The sequence below is a fragment of the Schistocerca piceifrons genome, chromosome X, assembly GCF_021461385.2.
Source record: "Schistocerca piceifrons isolate TAMUIC-IGC-003096 chromosome X, iqSchPice1.1, whole genome shotgun sequence".
NCBI lineage: Eukaryota > Metazoa > Arthropoda > Insecta > Orthoptera > Acrididae > Schistocerca > Schistocerca piceifrons.
Genome location: NC_060149.1, coordinates 400281508 through 400297885, shown reverse-complemented (window position 1 = coordinate 400297885; position 16378 = coordinate 400281508). Strand labels below are relative to the sequence as shown.

At 36.6% G+C, this 16378-nt stretch overlaps 1 protein-coding gene across 1 annotated transcript in view; it reads left to right on the top strand.

Moving 5' to 3' along the window:
• LOC124721817 (nonsense-mediated mRNA decay factor SMG7-like) overlaps positions 1 to 16378 on the top strand; it is a 199603-nt gene that overhangs the window by 11293 nt on the left and 171932 nt on the right. Inside the window, exon 2 of the mRNA XM_047246937.1 lies at positions 16048 to 16167. The gene's annotated coding sequence lies outside the window, so the exon portion shown is untranslated. The remainder of the gene's footprint in view (positions 1 to 16047; positions 16168 to 16378) is intronic.

Here is a 16378-nt window from a genome sequence, read left to right as displayed (position 1 = left end):
AGCCTTCAACAAAGGTCGGCAAACTGTGGCGGACATGCATCGGGCAGGTGGTCCTAGTGTCTCTGAAGTAGTAGTGCATGCTGTTGCCGCGTTAGTGGACAGTGATTGATGCCATACAATTCGTGAGCTTGCTCATGAAACCGGATTCCCGCATATGACTGTGCTTCGCATCCTGAAGGAACACCTGGGCACGCGAAAAATTGCATCACAATGGGTTCTCCATGACTTGATGGAAATGCAGAAATGGATGCATTATGATGCTGATCAAACACACTTGGAGTGCTATGAGCGCGTAGGAGAGGCTTTCTTACGCCATATCGTAACACTGGATGAGACATGGGCCATATCGTACCAGCCAAAACTGGAACACCAATCCAACTAATGGCATCGTTATGGGTCTCCGCCAAAGTCGAAAGTGCGTCAGAGCCCCAGTATGGTGATAGTTATGGTGATTCTCATGTACGACTGTGATGGGGTTATCCTAACACATTACGTTCCTATACGGCAGACCGTCAATGCACAGTATTACTGTTAGTTTTTGGAGCATCACCTGCGAACAGCTTTGTGAAAGAAGCAGCGACAATTTCTGCGCAACGCACCAATCATTTTACACGACAATGCATGGTTGCATACAGCGCAATCTGTGACTGTTCTGTTCGGTCGATGGGACTGGGAAGTACTATACCATCCACCATACTCCCCGGACTTAAGTCCTTGTGTCTTTGATTTGATCCTGAAGATGAAGGAACCACTTTGTGGCATTCGCTTCAGAACTGTTCCAGAGATTAGACAAGCAGTAGACCATTTCATTCGTACCATCAACAGAACAGGCTCTGCTAATTGTGTACTACGCCTTCCACATCGCTGGCAATGGGTTCTACACAACGCTGGTGACTACTTTGAAGGACAGTAACAGGTGCAAACATGTAACTCTTTTGTATCGGTTGTGAATAAATAGCTGCCACTATTTAAATTCCAACCCTCATATAAAGTAACTGACTAGATATGTTTTCCAAAAAACTGCCCCCCTTGGTTTTGTGAGGGTTAAGTAATTACAGAGAGACCTTATAATTACCAAATGATGAAAGATCCCAATCCACCAGCTTTTCAAGAGACACTTTCGTACCACCTGCCTTGACAGTTTTGGAGACTTCATTTGGTGTTTTCTTGTGGAAATGACCATCAGTTAACATTAAAAGATTGATTCATACAGCACATGTGCTCAGATTATATTGTACGGGTGTTCCAAATCTTCAGTGTCAAAATTATACAGATGATAGAGAATTCTAAAATTAGAGTGCCACAAGTTTCCCTGAAAACCACACAAAATAAATTTCTCTGTCACAGTAGTTTCTGAAAATAAATCCATGAGATGTTGTTGAGATGGAAAGGGGGGGGGGTGTCTGTTATACAGGGTCTGTGTAAATTACCTTTATGATTTTAAAAACTTTTAAACTACTAGATTACAGTAACTGGTTTTCTACATGACACACAATAACTAGCAGTTTTGTTTTCCAATTTGTAAGATTAGTACATATGACTGTGCTTCGCATCCTGAAGGAATGCCTGGGCATGAGAAAAATTGCACCACACAGTGGCATGGACAACGTCCTGTTGGTATTATTTCCATGTGATCTCCAGGAACAGCATGTCAAACTGCATTATTAAGTCCTGTAGGTCTGTAATCTTGGTTCAGGACTCTTGATCCTTCACAACACCACATAGGAAGAAGTTTAGTGGTGCAAGGTTAAGTGATTGTGGTGGCCGCCTAATCAGACTATCCAATCCAGTCCTCCTATCCAGAAACTTACCTTCCGGAAATTGACAGACATTCAGTGAGGTGTTGCCACATCGTGGTGGCATACATTGTTAATTTTATTTATTTATTCACCCAAGGATCATCTTATAGGATTTGTTATGATGATACAGTGAAAATAAGCTAAAGAGAGAGAGAGAGAGAGAGAGAGAGAGAGAGAGAGAGAGAGAGAGAGAGATTTTTATGAGGATAGGATAGGTCATTGGCCATCAGCTTTGTGAAGGAACCCTCCCACTTTTGCCTGAAATAATTTAGGAAAAGCTAATCAGTATCGTCAGACAGAGCAAACGCCATCATCCCAAATATGTCATTGTTTTAACAAATTCATTGCCTCATTCAGTTGGTCATTATTATTTGTCTTGTGTTCCGTTGATCAATCTCGCGGGTAACTGTTATGATGTGGAACATGTCAAATGCATAAGAAATGCACACATAAATCAAGGTTCTTTTTTTTTAAAAAATAAAAATAAAAGCTGAAAAATTCTATTACCTACCCCATTCCCTTAAGTGGCACAAAATGCAAATACACACATCAAAAAAAGTTTTGCATCACCCCTGTTCCCAGAACTCCTGAAGATAGATGTTGACTGTGGATATTCTATCACAGACACAGTCCCTTTGACTGCGCAGATATGTCACTAAACCCGCCCAAATATGTAAACAACCATGCATGAGCAGCACGTATTAGACGGAGGGGGTGCGACTGCCAATCAGTTCCAGCCATTCCACCAAGAAGGAGGTACACAACTTGTGTTGTCTGTAATTCAACTATGCCTAGACGGTCAATACTGCGGTTTCATCATGTCTGCATTGTTACTTCATGCCAGGAAGGGCTCTCAACAAGGGAAGTGTGCAGGCATCTCGGAGTGAACCAAAGGGTATTTTTCGTACGTGGAGGAGAGACAGGAACTGTCAATGACATGCCTCGCTCAGGCTGCCCAAGGGCTACTACTGCAGTGGATGACCGCTACCTATGGATTATGGCTCGGAGGAACCGTGACAGCAATGCCACCATGTTGAATAATGCTTTTTGTGCAGCCGCAGGATGTCATGTTACGACTCAAACTGTGCACAATAGGCTGCATGATGTGCGACTTCACTTCTGACATTCAGGGCGAGGTCCATCTTTGCAACCACGACACCATGCAGTGCGGTACAGATGGGCCCAACAACATGCTGAATGGCATGTTGGCTGTGATTGGCATCACATTCTCTTCAGCAATGAGTGTCGCATATGGCTTCAACCAGACAATCATTGGAGACATGTTTGGAGGCAACCCAGTCAGGCTGAGCACGTTAGACACACTGTCCAGCTAGTACAGCAAGGTGGATGTTCGCTGATGTTTTGGGGTGGCATTCTGTGGAGCTGACATATGCCGCTGGTGGTCATGGAAGGTGTAATGACTGTACGACACGTGAATGCCATCCTCCGACCAATAGTGCAACCATATCGGCAGCATATTGGCGGGGCATTCGTTTTCATGACGACAATTCACGTCCCCATCATGCACATCTTTTAAATGACTTCTTTTAGGATAACGCAATCGCTTGACTAGAGTGGCCAGCATGTTCTCCAGACATGAACCCCACTGAACATGCCTGGGATAGATTAAAAAGGGCTGTTTATGGACAACGTGACCCACCAACCCCTCTGAGAGAGCTACACTGAATCACCGTTGAGGAGTGGAACAATCTGGACCAACAGTGGATGAACTTGGCGATAGTATGCCATGACTGATGCAGGCATGCATCAAAGCAAGAGGACGTGTGAAGTTAGAGGTACTGGTGTGTACAGCAATCCGAACCACTACCACAGCATTCTGAACCACTACCTCTGGAAGTCTCGCTGTATGGTGGTACAACATGCAATGTGTAGTTTTCATGAGCAATAAAAAGGGCGGAAATGATGTTTATGTTGATCTTTGTTCCAATTTTCTGTACAGGTTCTGGAACTCTCAGAACTGAGGTGATGCAAAACTTTTTTGATGTGTGTATTATACCAATAGATTTATTTATTTCTATTCAAGAATTCATCTATGGTATAGAAGGAGTTGTCTAGGAGATACGATTTGAATTTGTTATTGAAACTATTACTGCTGTCTGTCAGACATTTTATTTCGTCTGGCAATTTATTGAAAAGTTTTACACCAGCATATTTTACCCCTTTCTGTGCCAAAGATAGGTTAAGTAGGGGTAGTGTAAGTCTTTCTTTCTTCTGGTATTATAATCAGGAATGTCACTAAAAATATAATTATGTGTGACATCAGAGAGTGAAAGTATGCAAAGTATGTTAGCTCACTAATTTCTATATCAAAATTTGCAATTATCATGATTGCATAAGTTGCTGAACCTAGTCACTTTAGGGGATACAAAATATGAATTTCCCAGTCAAGATTCTCATCTGTATGTACACCCAAAAACTTAGTATGCTCTACCCTGGCTACTGACTTCTGTTGATGTGTGTTATTTATTGAAGGAACTGTACTCCTTGCAGCAGAAAATTGGATGTTCTGAGTTTTTTTCAAAGTTCAGAGGAAGCCCATTCACAGAAAACCAAATAATGACTTTTCCAAAGACATTATTTGTATTGTTTTCAATTGGAGTTTCTTTTACTGGATTAATAATGATGCTTGTATCATTATCAAATAGTGTCAGTTTAGCTTCTTGTTTCAGATAAGAATGGAGGTCATTCACATATATCAAGAACAGAAGGGGGACCCATGATCCAACCTTGTGGAACACCTAATGTAACTTCACCCCATTTCGATGAAGTGGCAAACTTCCTTAAATCACTTAAACCATGTAAAGAAACTTTTTGCTTCCTGTTCTGTAGATATGAATTAAACTACTCATATGCTTTTTTAAATCCAAACTGTGATTTACTAAGTATCCTATTACTGTTGACATGGCTGACCATTCTTGAGTACATTAATTTCTCAATGATTTTTGAAAATGCTGTAAGCAAGGATACTGGCCGATAATCATTTACATCTGTGGTGCCCCCCCCCCCCCCTGCTTTTTTTTGTTTTTTAAAGAGAGGCTTGACACTGTCATGTTGTAACCTGTCTTGGAAAATAACTTGAGTTAGTAATGCATTACGTATGTATCTCAGAACATCAGCTGTAACTGCTAGTGATTGTTTTAATATCTTGTTAGAGATGTCATCTACTCCAACAGAACATTTATTTTTCAAAGATTTAATGATTTTCCTTATTTAACAAGCGATTGTTAGGTTGAAATGAATCTAAGATTTCTTAAAAATGGCTCGTCCATGTACTGCTTTGCTTTTTCTTTTTAACTATTCTCACCAATTCTTTCACCTACACTGATTGTTAAATACATTAGCTACTTGTGTACTGTTGGTTAAGATGGTCTCATTCTCTCTAATAGTAATACTACCTACCCTAGTGGTTACTTTTCCTGTCTGTTTTCTAACAACATTCCATATTGATTTGATTTTATTACCCGAGTTGTTAATTTCATCTCTAACATACATATTTCTTGATTTTCTCACAACTGTTCTCAGTTTGGTACAATAATTTTTATAGTGTAAAATTACTTCAGAGTCTTTACTAATAATTGCTGTCTCATACAGTTTTCTTTTTCTTTGTGAAGACACACAATACCTGTAGCAATTATAAGATTTCTTTGAAAACTGTTTGGTGTTACATTTAGTAATGTTTTTGGGCAACAATGTTCAAAAAGTGATATAAATTTATCAAGAAATATGTTGTATATAATGAGCCAAATGCTAATGATAAATGCATCTCCCCAACTAACATTTCTTAAACTTTCTCTGAAGTGCTGTGTAGAAACTTGGCTGAACAACCTTACACTTTTAGTTTATGGTTTCTGAACTGTACACCCTGCTAGGTTTTGTTAGTTAATCAGTTGTGCATCATGGTTTGGTAATCTATTTGTCACAGGGAAAGCATGCATTAGTTTTATATCTGCTTGCTGTACAAATTCATTATCTATTAGAATCCTACTGTCTTGAACTATATGTGTAGGGTAATTGATCACTGATTCTAAGTTAAATGTCATTAATAACACATCTCGTTTCCTTTTCCTATCAGAATTCCTTAGAAAGTTTACATTGAAGTTACCACAGATTAATAACTTTATCTTTTTGTGTCAGACAGCAGAATAGGGAGTCAAACTTTTTTATGAATAGCTCCCTATCTCCTAATGGGGACCTGTACACTGTTGTTAATATCAACACCACATTATCTAGCTGTAGTTCACATGCACAAACTTCAAAGTGTAGATCAACACAAAATTTGCTTACGTCTACAGTTTTGTATTTATGCCCTTGTTTTGTATGAATGGGAACTTCTCCTTTATCCATGTTAGATCTGCAAGTGTAAGATGTTAAGTTATACCCATTTATAATGAGTTTCCATGCCTACAGTTACATGGTGTTCACACAGGCAAATTATATCAGTCTCATTCGTATTTTGGAGATCATCTAAACACACTAACAGCTCACCTACTTCACATTTTATTCGCCTGTTATTTTGATGAAGTAAGTTGATACTACCCTTAGCTTTATCCCTATTTATTGCACATGAAGCTTCTTTTGTTCTATTTTTCTTGATTGTTTTCTGTCTGGACTTTGGCTTTAACCTAAGAAACCTGTCTGCCTGGTTCCTTTAACCACAGGAATCATTCCTTGTGTGACTGTGCCCCTTCCCCCCCCCCCCCCTTTACAGTATCTGCTAATATAGAAGTTAACTTATATCTCCCCTTCCTATTTAGGTGCAGGCCACATCACTGTTGACAGTAGATTTGCTGAAAGAGAATGAACCAATGATGCAACTGCACATAAGTTCACAACATATGTTGACCTTAGGACTGTCCTTTCCATTTCTCTTGTAACGTAAGGACAACTGATCCCTATATATAGACATTCAAATGGCTTAGTTTTGCAGATATGTGGAAAGTTGACACATTAAAGAAACAAACCTTTTCCAACAAGAAATGAAGCTTCTTTTGTTCTATTTTTCTTGATTGTTTTCTGTCTGGACTTTGGCTTTAACCTAAGAAACCTGTCTGCCTGGTTCCTTTAACCACAGGAATCATTCCTTGTGTGACTGTGCCCCTTCCCCACTGAGGTTTGACCATTGGCTTTTCTATTTGAAGAAGCTACACCTTGTAGATACAGATATGTGTTGATTCGGGTTATATATAAATTTTTATTTTGTCTGGTAAAGTGATCATGTATGTTACAGCTTTTTTACTTATTACATTTATTTTAAAGAATATAAGGGTTTCAATAATGTACACACATGGTAATGAAGGGATACTAGATAACATGAACAGAGGGTAGCAAGAATCTCAAGGTTTGCATCCAAACAAGATTCTAATGGTCATGTTTTGTGGTTTGAAAGTGCTGTTAGCTGTTTTAAAGTTTCCCCATAAAGTGACTCCATATTTAAGCTGAGAATGCAAGTAGTCATGATATGCATTCGTTACTGTTTTCTCACTACAGCACGATTTTAGTGAGCAAAGGAGGTAACATGTCTTGCTCAGTTCTGCATTAAGATATTCAATGTGCTTGTTCCATTTTACATTGCTCTGCTGCAAAAGTCTTGAATTTGGTTTCAGTACTGTTACCAACTTGTTCATTGAGACCAATGGGATAAACATGTCCCTATTTGTGGCATTGTGGAATTTTAGTGCAAAAGCTGATTATTCTGTGTGCAGCTGCTATGTTGTTTTGTGATAGTGTGTAGTGATTGCTGTAATTGTTTATTGTTGTCTCCTTTTAGAAGAATTGTGGTGTCATCTGCAAATATGATTTTTTTTATGTGCATCCACATTTAAGTTGAGCTCATTTATATACAGAACGGGTCCCAGTACTGATTCTTGGGGTACACTATATTTAATTTGTTAATAGTGTGATAAGTGTTTAGATATAGTTTTTAAGTGGATATTTATGTGCTTGAAGTACACTGCTTGCTTAAGATTGCTCAGGAATGAACTGATCCTGTTGTTGGACACACCTCGAATACCATATTTTTCAGCCTTTGACAGCAGAATTGTGTGATCCACCATGTCAAAAGGTTTTGACAGCTCAATAAATGCTGCTATTGATTCTTGTTTCTTGTCCATCAGACTTTAATATGGAATTCATGCATTTATAAATAGCAGTTGTTGTTGACCTTTTATTTCTGAATTCATGTTGTTCATTGCATAGGATACTGTTTTTGTTTATACATTTCATAAGTTTGTCATAAATAACTTTTTCTAATACTTCTGAAATGCAGTAGGAAATTGTGATGGGTCTGTAGTTGTTTACATTATCTTTCTCACCTTTGGCTCATTTCATTTAACATCGCTCAAAATAAAGAAATCTCATTGCCATCATGTCACAGATATTTGTGAAAATTTGGTGTAAGAAAGTACATAAATAGAAAGTGATAAAATATTTTTTCAGATTTTTTAGATCAAAACTGTGGTCAGGGGGTCACTTTGAAATGTCTAGCATTTTCTCCATCTGGCATCAGTATGAAAGGTAGGTTGAAAGTTTTTAACTACTATAACTCCCTTATTTATAAATCAATTTTATTTAATTTGGTGTCACTAGAAAGATAAAAGGACCAACTATATCACTAAACTATAAAAATGCTGCAACTGTGCATAGAAATTTGTGCAAATCAGTAATTAAAGATTTTTTCAATTTTTTTTCATCAAAATCACAAGTTTCACCATTTTAAACTTTGTCTCAAAGAATTCCTATTGTCATACATTTCAGCATAAAAAAATGAGAAGTATGTTTGTTCTGTTTAATCATTTAAAACAGAAAGAACATAAATAATAATATACACGTTTCATTTTGTGACTCTTACCTTTTTGTCACAAATAATGATCAGTTCTCATAAAACACATTCATAAAATTCTAAAAAGCGTTCATTCTTTCAAACAAGTTTTCAATGGACAATATTATGTATGATTCAAAAGTATTTAAGTGACCAGTACTTGTGCTTGCACTAGGAACCGGCAAAGTCATTAAAATGTTTTCATAAGGTATCCAGCAAACATCACTGTGAAGTGGCCATGAATAACTTGAGGAAGGGCCACTTGGACTCGTGAACTTTACTTTTGCATCTCTGTGTTCTTCACTTATCTCTAGAATTTTTCCAAGCCACCACTGGTTATCGTAGATAGCTGTGACAAATGTTTCTTCTTTAATTGTGTTAGAGGCATTGTTTTGAATTCCAAGAGGAACTTGAATGAATTTAGTAGATGATGAAACACACTTTATCAGCAACTTGTTTTCATTCAGTGGATTGAAAAAATGTTCGCTCTCGTCCCAGGAATGGTAGAACCAGTCTCATATTGTTTTTGTAACATGTTTGTGAACTTTCTCCCCTCTATTGTAACATAAAAGGTTTCTATTCCTGGAACATGAGTTTTGTCATATGTAAACAAATCTTTTGGACTTAAAATGTGACTCATATGGACACTGTAAACTTGCTCTTGTTGCTAAACGTTTAATAGTACCACCAACCCCATCGCTTGCATTTTTGCCATGACTAGTGGCAAAAAAATTCCATTCTCCAGTTGCTGCATGATCTTGCTTGTGATAGGACAAATTTAAAAAGTCCTTAAATTTTTTATATTGTGCAGAACTGCCATCACTGAAGTGCATAACATGCTGGATGTATGGTAATTGTTCCAATACATAAGTGAGAGCAGTTTTCTGGAAGAAATAGAACGTGTTTGTATCCTGCTGCAAACAGTCACTTATATAACACAATGTCATTGACTTAATTCACCCACTTGTTTTAAAGTACACCACAAAAGATGAAGGATGACTTGAATGTTCTGCCAGTGAAATCCTTGCAAACAGGTATAGTTTTCTGCAGAATCCACTATGATGATGCATGTAGTATCAGGGAGGGTTTCTTTGCTTGATTTGAAGTAGTGACTATGAGATTTTGATACCTAATGATGTGTTAAGTTTTGAAGTTTTTAAATGAGATACTCAAGAAATTCATCGGTTGTCTTCATTAATGTCTCCAGTGTAGGTCGATCAGTTTGCATCCATTGTTTTAATGCATCATTTTCACAATCTTGTAAGCACTCCAGCTCCATTAAAAAATTGCACAGTTCATATTCGTCAGTACACCAAGAACAGAGATGCAGCATGCACTCCTCGTTTTCCGGATTGCACACAAGTTTCTGTAGAAGTTCAGTGTATGGTTCTTTCACATGTGCAGCATGCATTAACAGTTGTATGTTTTGGTGATATGTGCACACACATACATTATGCATTCCATGTCTGTTTACAGTAACACATTCTTTTGGCCTAAGTTCACAAAATTTAGTAAAACAAAATTATCTTCAGGGTATTTTTCTCTAAAAGCTAAGTATACATCTTTCAGATTATGTAAAATTAGTCTTTTTGTGTTATACACTCTTTTGCCATTTTCTAAAGGGTCAGAGAGAGACAGTCTGTTTTATTAGCAGAAATGTGACTTATATCATCTTCACAGTAAAAATTCTGTACACGTTTCTCCACATCCTTTCCTATTGTTTCCCACTTTGTAACTACCTTTTGACAAAATACCATCTTCTTTTAGCAATACCCTCGATTTCTATACCATGTATTCAGTAGTGTTAAAAAACATTTGGATTTTTTCTTTACTCCATGAAGCTGGAGCTAAGGTAAGTATTGTAGTTTTTCTTTAACAGAACTTATGCTGAATTTATCATTAAGTTTTTGCTTTAAAATATTACAATCTGTACATTCAACACTGCCAGTTTTTTCAGACACATTTTTCACTGGAACATGTAGCAGTTCTGATGCTGTTTGCTGAAATTTTAAAGCTAAGTGACAAGACTTGGATCGAATGTATTCTGGATGCCTGTCTTGTGCTCTCTTGGTAACCTTAAATGGTGAAATTTCGAGTAATTCACAACTTTATTTAAGTTTTTGAAGAGATGTAGATGGATCTGGTGTATACTCGTGATTTTCAACTTCACATTCATCCATTCCTGAAAGGTTATCTCCCATAGGAGATAAAATGTCCTTACAGCATGTTAGGCACAGCTTGGTACCTGTGATAAGTCCAAGGGTTTTATATTTCCTTGCCATGGTTAAAGAAATAGGTTTCAAAGATTTCTTAGCAGTCTTTTTACCATGCTTCTTAAAAGGGTCACAGCAAATTCTTTGTACGTCTTCAAATGGTCCCAAATAGATCCTTTTGTGAGAAGAACAAACACACTCAATATTTTCACAGGTGCTTCTTAGCTTCAATAATTCAATATCATCTTGATTCAGGCTTGACATATCTATTAAATCAAGCTCTCCACTGCTACTACTTTTCTTCTGACACACAACCGCTGACACAAAACCTAAGGAACATTTGTTTTCCATTGTGATTTTTAATCAACTGTGTATGTTGCAGAAAATAACTGGATGGTATGAAATTTTTTCTTGTTCTCTAATTATCAAACAGAATGGCTGCTTATGTAAGAAGCACAAAATCAAGACAAAAACGTCCTTCCGATATATAAATGGCACAGACACACAAAAACCTAACACATACAGCCTGTGTTGCATGTTAGTGTTGCTGCTAGACTGAATTTTTCATTGTTGTTTCATGTATTGTTGATTAGCTATTTGAAGCAATTAATTATTACAGCTTTATTGAAGAAGTATAAGATCTGACAATAGAGGAGAAACATGCTTCTGATTTATTTTTTTATGTTGAAAAGTATGGCAGTAGGAATTATTTGAAACAAAAATTCAGATCGTGAAACTTGTGATTCTGCTGAAAAAATTCCTGAAATTAAAAAAAAAAAAAAAATTGTGAGAAATTACATTAATTTCAAATTTTCAAACATTTGTTGCTTAGACACAGCACTTAAATAATTTTTATATTATAGCTCCATTCTTTTACTTTCCAATGACACCAAATTGAATAAAATTGATTCATACAGTGGTTACAAACTTACAAGGCACTTCGTTTCTCAATGTCATTTGGTAGAAGGGGCCCCACATTTCAAAATGGTCTCCTAATTACAATTTTGGTAAAAAAATTCCAGAAAAAATATTTTAACCCTAACTCATTATGTACATTCTTACACAAAATTTTCAGAAAAATCTGTGACATAAGGGCAACAGCCACTGGGTGATTTCACATGAAATTACCCCTTTTTGATGTACTTAAGTGACTTTAGATGTTAATTCTTCTTTAAGATTCCTGCAGGGGCGCCATCAGTGTGGTTGCAGAGTTGGAATTTTTTAGTCATTTTATTGTGTTAGCTACTTCCTCTTGTGAGACAGAAATGATGTATATTGACCCACTACAAGCACTTATTTTATATTCACTGGTTTGGGTGCTCTTAAGTAAGTCTGATGTATCATATTATCAGCCACACCTGAAAAAAAAGAAAAAGTTAAATGTGTTGTTCACTTTTAAGGGGTTTGTTACTTTATTTTTTTTTGGTGATAGTGTTATATTTCTGCTGGATTGTCTGTGTTAACCAGATTCTATTTTATGTAACATTCCACATTGCTTTCGCTTTATTAGCTGAATTATAAATGTATTCATTATCATGCATTATTTTTTGCTGCTCTTATTATTTTCCTTAGTATTTTGGAGTATTTTTTATAGAATATGTGTATTTCAAGTGAGGACTTCTTGATTTACATGTTTCATGAAGTAGTCGTGTCTTCTGGCAGGAAACCGTTACTCCCCTTGTGATCCTGTCATGGTTACAGTTTTCACTGGGAATGCAATTTGAAAGAAATGCATTAATGTATCTGAAGGTGTCGAATTTTTCATTTATATCATTAATTTTGTAAACCTGTGAGAATTTTTCTTTCTGTAATAAGCTGTTGAAGTAATTTACATTATCCTGATTATACCTTCTACATGTGGTTCTTAAAGACATATTGTTAATAATACAGCCTTTCGTTTTTAAGCTTAGTATTTGAGCAAGATTGACACTAAAACCTGCATTGAAAAATTTTAGTGAATTGTTATTTAAACTTATCTTGACTAGAAATTGATCTAAAGCTGTTTCACAAGTTTCTGTTACTCAGGTAGCAGTTTTTATGTCACCGATTAAATTACGGGATGTTGAAAGTTTTAAAATGGCCTCTCTGTTTCTACTGTTTGTGAGGAAATCAATATTGAAGTTGCCACAGATTATCAACTTTCAATCCATTTTATTTACTTTATTTAGCAATGACTCCATTTTATTTTAAGAAAAGTTCAAAATGTCCAGATGGTGATTGGTAAACTGTAACAATAACCAGATTGAACTGAATAATTTTTATAGCTGAAATTTTGTAATTCCTTTCTGCATTTGTTCTAGCTCAGTCAGTTAAAGTAGTAAAATCTGTATTTTTCTTTGTGTAAATTGCCACCCTACTTGCTGTTTTCCCTGCAATAGTAGGAAGACAAAATGAATTTTTGTATTTGGAATTAATTTAGAACTAAGTCAGTGTTCAGAAATGCATAACACGGAGATTTCTTTTAGTTCTTCAGTTAACAGTACATTAATTTTGTTGATGTTATTATGCAGGGATTGCACATTACGGTGATAAATTTTTAGTTTGGGTGTATTCACAACTTCATGGTTGGGAGTCATAATGACAGTATCACATATCTTTAGTTTAAGTTAGGATCACTAGTTGTGTTGTCATTTTGTTCTTCTTTCTTGTCCATTTGACTTTCCTCATTATTGTCAGTAGAACATGCAGGAAACTGATAGATTGTTCTAGTCCTTAAAAGTCTTTCATTAATTACGTCTCTGACACAATCACAAACAAACCTTTTCCCTGTTAAATGTGGTCCATGCTTTTACCGAGCGAGATGGCACAGTGGTTAGCGCACTGGACTCGCATTCGGGAGGATGATGGTTCAATCCCGCGTCCGGCCCTCCTGACTTAGGTTTTCCGTGATTTCCCTAAATCACTTTAGGCTGGATGGATCCTGTGAAAGGGCACGACCGATTTCCTTTGCCATCCTTCCCTAATCCAAGCCTGTGCTCCGTCTCTAATGACCTCGCTGTTGATGGGATGTTAAACACTACTCTCCTGCTCCTCCTCCATTCCATGCTTTATGTGCAGATTTCGATGCTTGCTTGCATATATCCAGTATATCACACTTGGCATATTGTGAACACAGTTTCTTTATTTTAAAGTTTATTTTTCAAATTTCTTTGTTTACACGCGGACTATAAATTAGATTGTGCATATGAGGCAGTATGGCAACAACTGTTTTTCTGCGTTTGTTAGCTTCTAGAAAATACTGCAGAGTTTTCACACAGACCTCTGCATCATTTTTTGCAACATCATTCAATCCCTTTATACAGACTATTGTCATTTTCATGCATTAGTTTCGTCTGAGAGTTAGTGTCAACAACATTTTTACATCCCGCTCCAGGTTTCACTGCACTAATCACTGCTGTGTAATGGTTTTTCTCTTGGAAAGTGCTGGATTTCTGCCTTAACGGTCTGTTAGTAAAAGTGCACTATTCTTTTTCCTAGATGATCCGTGTTTGTTATTGACATTAGTTGCAGAAACACCATTCATTTTCAGCTCACTGATTTTTATAAGCTCACAGTTATTTGGAGTCGTTATCACAGTCACTTGATTGCAACACATCGTATTTGTTTTTATCGAAAAATATAACAGTTTTGGCAGAGTTTGTTGTTCTTTTTGCAATTGAAGAATTATCTTTATGTGATATCTTTATCCACTCTGACGATTTATTAAGCCTACTTTTGACTTGTGTGACTTCACTTAGTGTTGGCTTCGATCACAGATCCTGATTTTCTTTCTTGAGTGAGTCAATCTCTCTTCTTCAAGCATTGACCATGAATTGTAAACTTGAAACTTGTTCATTTAGCATTGTTATTTCAGTGTTACAATTCTTACAAACACTCTTTTTAACCATGTAACTGTAACTTTTTTCAAGTTAGTTCACGGTGACTGTAATGGGTATGTGTGGAGTGTAGCATCATGTTCATGTTGGAGATGATGAAAGAAGGGAGAGGATGAAACCTGGTGTTGGCACATAGCCTACTCTTCTCGAAAAGCACCAAGGAGGCCACTAAGCTTAACATCCCCATCTGACAGATGGATCACCATCAAGAGTGTCACATGCCCTCGCTTCACAAGACCCTGTGGAGAGATTTGGAATTTAACTCAGGACAGTGGCGCAAAGACTGATGATCAGAGACTTTACACCAACCCCTCTCTTCCTCCTGCTGGCCAAATACTGGCAGTGAAAATCTCATCCACCATCAGGATTTGGATCGGCTTACCTCCTGAGTCAAGCGCCACAGCACAGGCATTTGTTAGTGACCTCAGCTAAAGAGGTGAGCATCTTCCTTAATGCTTGTTGCTAAAGAAATTAAATATTAATGGTGAATAGGACATTTAAATGTCATAAAATTCAGTGTATCATCAGCCTTTAGAATAATTAGAGGCTGCCTCTTTTTACGGTGCAACTGAGTCTACCACAACCAAGATTAATGTTGGCTGTCCCTTCATTTTTGATTTGTTGACAGTTTGACTCTCCAATATATCTTCATTGAATGTATTTTCTTATAATATTGTTTGCAATCTTTAATGGTGAAAGCATGTCTGTGGAATCAGAACACACATTTATATCTGCTCCTTAGGCTCTATTATGTTAGTATTTCTGTTTCCTCGTTCCAAGATCATCCTGTTTAATCTCATACACAACGGATGCATTCCTTCTTAAAGCTTTATATTGTACTACACCAAGTGAATTGTACCACAAAATCTTGTTGTTCCCAGCAGTTAATGCTTCCAAAACTGAAATGATAGAACACAGCTTGTGGTTTTCTCAGTTACATGAATTACTGAAATTGATGACTCTTTTTATTTGGCTGTACACAAATCTACATGCATCATTAGACGAAAACCATTTACTTGACAGCATCTAGGTGCTAGCATTTCAGCCAAATCATTGGAACTGGTACTGAAACATTTACAGTTTGCATTTATTGACTTCACTTGATGGCAGTAGTTATGTTGACATGGACTTTTATGTGCAGTTGCTTTTACAGAACATTTGCTTATGACAGTATTACTGCAAAACAACATGCAGCAAAATATCAAACTAATGTTAAAGGTAGAAATTGGAAATATAACTTCAAACTCCGTTTCTTGTTATCTTGCATGACAGAAAGTGACAGCTAAATTTTTGGTACCTTCATTCACTGTACTTTCTTCCAGAATCTTCAATGCAGTGGCTGATGTTAAGAGTACATGCAGATGCAAGAATAGAAATAGCACTTAATGGGCATGTACCATAGCTGCAGATACAAAGGATAGATTCTACTATACCTGAGAACCGTAAGTGGAAAATTTGGGTAAAACTCTAGTGTTTTGAGCTCTTCATAATGAACATGTATTTCATACAATATTGGGATGGGAGACAGGAAACAATGGATGAAAAAAACACTACTGAATAAAACAGTAATGTCTGGTTATGTAGGGATAAGCAAATTATTACATTGGGTAAACAATTTACGATTAAAGATGTGAATAGATTTTCTACATGAAA